The sequence below is a fragment of the Misgurnus anguillicaudatus genome, chromosome 18 (genome assembly GCF_027580225.2).
Source record: "Misgurnus anguillicaudatus chromosome 18, ASM2758022v2, whole genome shotgun sequence".
In the NCBI taxonomy this organism is placed as follows: Eukaryota; Metazoa; Chordata; class Actinopteri; order Cypriniformes; family Cobitidae; genus Misgurnus; species Misgurnus anguillicaudatus.
This window is the reverse complement of record NC_073354.2, coordinates 28,483,975-28,489,621: the sequence shown is the minus strand read 5'-3', so window position 1 is coordinate 28,489,621 and position 5,647 is coordinate 28,483,975. Positions and strand designations below refer to the sequence as shown.

The 5,647-nt window shown below is 36.4% G+C and overlaps 1 long non-coding RNA gene across 5 annotated transcripts; it reads left to right on the top strand.

Annotated features, from left to right (window-relative positions):
• The first annotated feature begins 278 nt into the window (after positions 1-278).
• Positions 279-5,346, top strand: LOC129442201 (uncharacterized). 5 transcript variants are annotated; one of them, XR_012358709.1, is made up of 6 exons: positions 279-666; positions 969-1,041; positions 3,136-3,283; positions 4,022-4,057; positions 4,261-4,304; positions 5,179-5,346. It is a non-coding gene; the product is annotated as an uncharacterized lncRNA (long non-coding RNA). The 5 variants fall into 5 exon arrangements; XR_012358706.1 differs by having other exon boundaries at positions 279-760; XR_012358707.1 differs by having other exon boundaries at positions 279-760; positions 969-2,223.
• The last annotated feature ends 301 nt before the right edge of the window (positions 5,347-5,647 follow it).

Genomic DNA, 5,647 nt, shown 5'->3' with positions numbered 1-5,647 from the left:
AACGGAGCATGTGTAGCGGCCACTGTGATTGGCTGTTGGCCACGCTTGCGCCACATGTGAATGCACCAATGACAATTTACAGGAAAAACGAACATTTTAATAAAATGGCTGCCATTAGCCATGTGCTATTTTATCATAGATGTAACAATCACATACTTATTCAGTATAATGTATTTTTATGTAAAGATCTTAACACTCCCAGCTATAAAAAAAAGAGTAACACTAATGACATCCAAAAAAATCTTATCTCAAAATTCTTAGATATATCATGATATTTTCAACCCAGTCTCACGGCATTTCGTGATTTGGTCACGTAATTTAATCTATTTATTCGTGCCAGGAACACGTTTATTTCGTTATTTTCGTAATTCCAGCACGTTTTTTAAACTAATGTATTTCAATTGGGTGCATCTTTCGTGCATATAGCACGATTTTTTTCTGCCAGTCGGGCTGCAGTAGGGAAGCTGTTTAATCAACATTTATTCACAAGATCTTATCAAGACTGCAATACATAAGAATAAATAGGAATCGGCAACAATTAACGATCTATGCCAGCGCAAGTCAATATTTATCTGGTCATTTTCAACTGTTTTTTAATGTTAAAAGTCCCTCGCAGTCAACAGCTGTTTCCGGTGAGGTCAACTGCAGGATCAATAGCATTCAGCGGTGAGTTTAAGAACGCTCAAATGTGGGTAAAATAACATTCAGAGAGGAGTTTTATTAAAACAGCGTTCAACTGCACGTAAGACAACATTCAGAGGTGAGTTTAACAATGCTCCACGGGGCGTGAGATTAAGTATTTTAAGCGTTTTCTGATCATGTAGTGCTTTATAGACGTGATGCATGCTGGGTGTTAAATAATTTTTATCAAATGATCGTTGATGTTAATAAATATAGATCTAAATATACATTTTACTTGTGTTCGATTAATTAATAAGTTGTTTAATTATTAATTTGTTTATTTAAAGTCCTGTAATAACCGTGACGTCATCGAATGAGACGAAGGTCCATGGCTATTTCAACTCGGAAGTTGAGATGAAGGTAATTCTTACATTTACACAGCAAAAAAATGTTTAATCGTAACAATAAGTTGTGTTTGGAACATTATAATGTATACGGTAGCAATCTTAGGATGGTAAATAATAGAAGTCATTAAAAATAACTTTGTTGCACCATATGCAGTAGGCTAATAGCAAAATTAGCTATAATTCATTCTGTCGCAAATAAGGTAACTAATCATGCAAGATTCAGGGGAATGCAAGATTTCAGTAGTGATATGTTACCTATATTACACTAGCTCGCAACTATTAAGCCAATTTTAGCCAACATGATCAGACGAAGAACAGTGTTGCCAGATTGGTTTGTTTTCCAGCCCAGTAATTATTTAAAATCCACACAAAATTATACAATAAACGGTCAGATATGATCTATAATAAAACAATACAACTTAATTCATAACAGCACCATTATTGGGAATCATGTTTTAATATGAAATTATGAATAATTTAATTGCTCTTTCAGAGATTACATAGGAGCCTACAATTTACATTGCAACTGTAAAATTATTTTCCATTTCTGTCCTTTCCCTAATAATTTAAAAATTCCACCTGCCCAAACCCTTTTTATTGCACATAGTAGCCTACAACCCAAAACCAACCAAATGGGTGCAAATTGCAAAACTTCCCGTTTTACAAGACTGATGAAGAATACTTGTGAAAATGTAATATGTATTAATCTGAAAAGTTTTTTTTCTCTCTCATCAGGTCCTTCAAATTTGCTTGCTCTTTAGCTTCTACAACACACACACACACACACACACACACACACACACACACACACACACACACACACACACACACACACACACACACACACACACACAATAAAGGCACTTTTAAGAGCCATGTCTGTCTTTTTAACCTGTCTGTGCTCTAGTGTAGTGTACTTTTTGGTCTCTCTGTAGCTCCCTGTATAATTCTCTTTTAGTATGTTTACCTTTGTATTTGTTTTGTCTGGTCATCTTTGTCTATCTGTTTGTATTTGTGCATATTTTTGTGCATATTTAGTCATGACAAGGCCCATATCTGGTAAGCAGGAAAACTTTCCATGTCTGCTTTGCAAGCTTGTCCACCAAAAAAAGTCAGGTCACTGGATAGCCAGTGGGGGAAATCTGTCCTTAAAAGCAGAAATGCTGGGCGTATAATTAATTCTGCCTGTATTGCAGTAAGTGAAAGTGTTCATATTTTAAATGAAGTGCGCATGTTTTTCACATAATATAAGACTAGCACTAGGGATGCACCGATACCACTTTTTAGGAATATGAGTACGAGTATTTGCATTTCAGTACTTGCTGATACCGATACTGAGTACTTAATAATAAAAAAAACATGATTTAAATTTACAACAAGGGACTAGTTTTACAGTTTGTTGTAAACTCTGCCTCTTTGGACAACACACGAGGCATTAACCCCTTACACGCTGCTCAAATATAGACATTTCTCAGACCGTGGTATCGATCCATGGTATCGGGGGACTTTTAACGAGTACTTTAGAAAATGTGGTATCGAGGCCGGTATTGCATCCCTAACCAATATGGTCTGGCTTTTACAAACATAGGCTTATTTCATACATGGAAGAATCCATATTTACCTAAATTGTGTTGAAGAGTATCAATAAGTTGTGTTCGCTGTCAAGTATTAAGAAAGTTATGATGTCAATGGTAGAATGAGTCTGGAATTAACCATTGATTATATCCACCTTATTTTTGATGTAAATGTTTGTGCCGCCATCTTTATGGTATCGTATTGCAAGGGACACAAGTGTGCTGTTTTGACTTTGTCTTTTTAATGTTTGTTATGAAATTCAGGAAGACCGGTATAATTTTTACAGTTAGGGGTTGCCATAATAGCTGATACAAACACAGTAAATCTCTACAAAACATAATGTTGTATGTGGCACACATGCACTCATGATCTTTATCCACACATCCATCCAGTAAAACCTTTCATAGTGCTAGTGAACAAAAAACACAATAATTGTTCAAAAACATCTTCGAAAATAAGGTTACAGTTCAAAAGTCATATGTTTTATAAAATAATCTTTTATGGTTACAGCTCATTTACTTTTTCATTTCAGGTGCGGAAACTTGAGGCTGTCGGATACAAGTCAATTGTATTTACTGGGAAACGGGATAAAAAAGGACCTGCCGGAGAGCCTCGCCATGGAGCTGCCGGAGAGCATCGTCATGGAACGGCCGGAGAATCTCAACAAGGAGTCTGAGGCTGTATTTCCATTAAATCTTGTTCCTCTGTCCTCTAGACTCTCTCCAACCTCTCTTGCTCCTATTACTTTTACAACTATTTTCCTCCACTTTCTTCCCCACCTCCTCTGACATGCTCACTGACACGTCTTTGCCACAGAGAAAGAGGAATACAAAGACATCTACCTCTTCAAACTATACCATGGCTTCAAACTATACCATAAAGGGTTCCCCAAATCTAACCCTGGAGGGCCGGAGCACTGCAGAGTTTAGCTCCAACCCTGATCAAACACACCTGATCAAGGTCTTCATGATCACTAGAAAATCACAGGTGGGTAAAATTTATTAGGGTTGGACCTAAACTCTGTAGTGCTCCGGCCCTCCAGGGTAAGATTTGGGGAACCCTGGAATAAAGGGTAACTTTTTTCCTGTTACATCTTCCTCCACAATTTGCTCCTAATCAAATCTATCTTCATGTATATTGAATTCATTTACCTAACCAGGTAATTGTTAGCCAGTTCACAGTGTTTTAGAGGCCATTGTCCAAGGGCTGTGGTCAATATAAATTCCTGACTTAAGCTAAGAGGTCTTTGGGAATACCAACCCAATACATTTTGGTTGATTGACAAAAACAAGCACAAATTCATTTGACACCACTGGAAAGAACTGTATATCATTTGACATAAATATGGACTCATGTGATTGTTACAAAGCATGGCATTCATGTCTTATTAACATGTACTTGTCTCTTCATCATTTCAGGTTGTCGATAAAATAACTGGGGAGTTGATAAATAAGGTAAAATATTATTTATTAAGCTGAGTGCTGCTTGTCTCAGTGACTGATTCTGACCTTTCAAAGATAATATCCAGTAATTGCTTAAAGAGTTAAAATAATCATTACTTTTGTGTGCGTGCGTGTATGCGTGCGTGTGTGCGTGCGTGCGTGTGTGCGTGTGTGTGTGTGTGTGTGTGTGTGTGTGTGTTTGTGTGTGTGTGTAGGGGAAAGCTGAATTGAAAGTTCACTGGTGACCGTGCTCTGTGTGGTAAGTTATGTTTTATTATCTTGTTACATTTATTCCATTGCAATGCAAATTAGTCCATTCCATAACCAATACAGTGTAGGCAGTGATGTCGGTTGTAAGATAAAGTTCCCTGGACATCCTGGCAGTAAATCAACCTTTGATGTTAGTCTGGATTTAAACAGAGAGTGAGCCTGAATGTGGAATGCTTGAAAGACTATTCCAGAATTTTTTAGATAAATGAGAGATTGATCTACCTTATCTCTATTTAGAATATTCTGTTAACATCTTGGAATTTGTGATTGAAGTGGATACAGTCAGGGTTCTCACGGTTCATGGAATTTCTGGAATATTATGGAATTTTATAGGTCTTTTACAGACATTGAAAGTCAGTCATGGAATATCAGAGATTTTTGTTTGTTGCTTTAAATTTCAGTTTCCATTCATGAAAATTTACTCCGCTTGTTAACTTGTGACGTAAGGAATACATTTTTTCGGGTCCAAGCCTCAGCTGACTACAATTTAAACAGCTGTTTATTGGCACTGTTTATTCATTTCACACATTGAAGCTACATAAATAAAAATTTATAAACTCACATCTGTACATTACATATAGATCATGGTAATTTAGACCCACATATGTTTTGTTTTGGTGCTGGTTTGCTGGTGACCACCAGCATAGACCAGCATGGAAATGATGCTTGTCTATGCTGTTTTTTTTTTCAGCAGTGATGGCTTTTAATATAAAAGAACTGTATGGATATTTTAATTAAAAGTAACTACTACTTTAACAACAGACGCCAGAAAATGTGGAGAAAAATCTGCCAGTTAAGTAGTACAAGTACCTCACATTTGTACTATGTGTTCTAATGACATTATCTGCACTTTGATATTACAGTGGCAAAACCTGGGATGACACATGGGAGACCGCCAGCGAATTCCAACACAAGTCCCACATCCCAACCAGCTTTCAGCATGACGGCCTACACCTTTTTATTATCAAGCACCTTTCAATTGTTTTTGATTGTCTTTGCTTGCTGTTCTTTATTAAAGTTTTTGCACAGTACCCAGTCTCTTTTAGTGTTTTTTGTTTTTTTGTCTTTTTAAAAACTATTTGTCATGAACATGCAAGATCATAAGGTAGAGAGTTAGTGCTGTTTGTCATAATGAAATTCCCAAAGGCATTATATTTAAAGATTTTTGGAGTGCAGTTTTAGTACAGGTAAGTCTACTTGAACTATGATATGCCAGCCAGGAATAAGTACCACAAAAACTCCCAAAGCTATTTAAATCCCTCTTAAATGTTGCAGTCCTGATTGAAATGTCCAATTATTAGATAAGAGTAACTTTAACATTTATAATTGTTA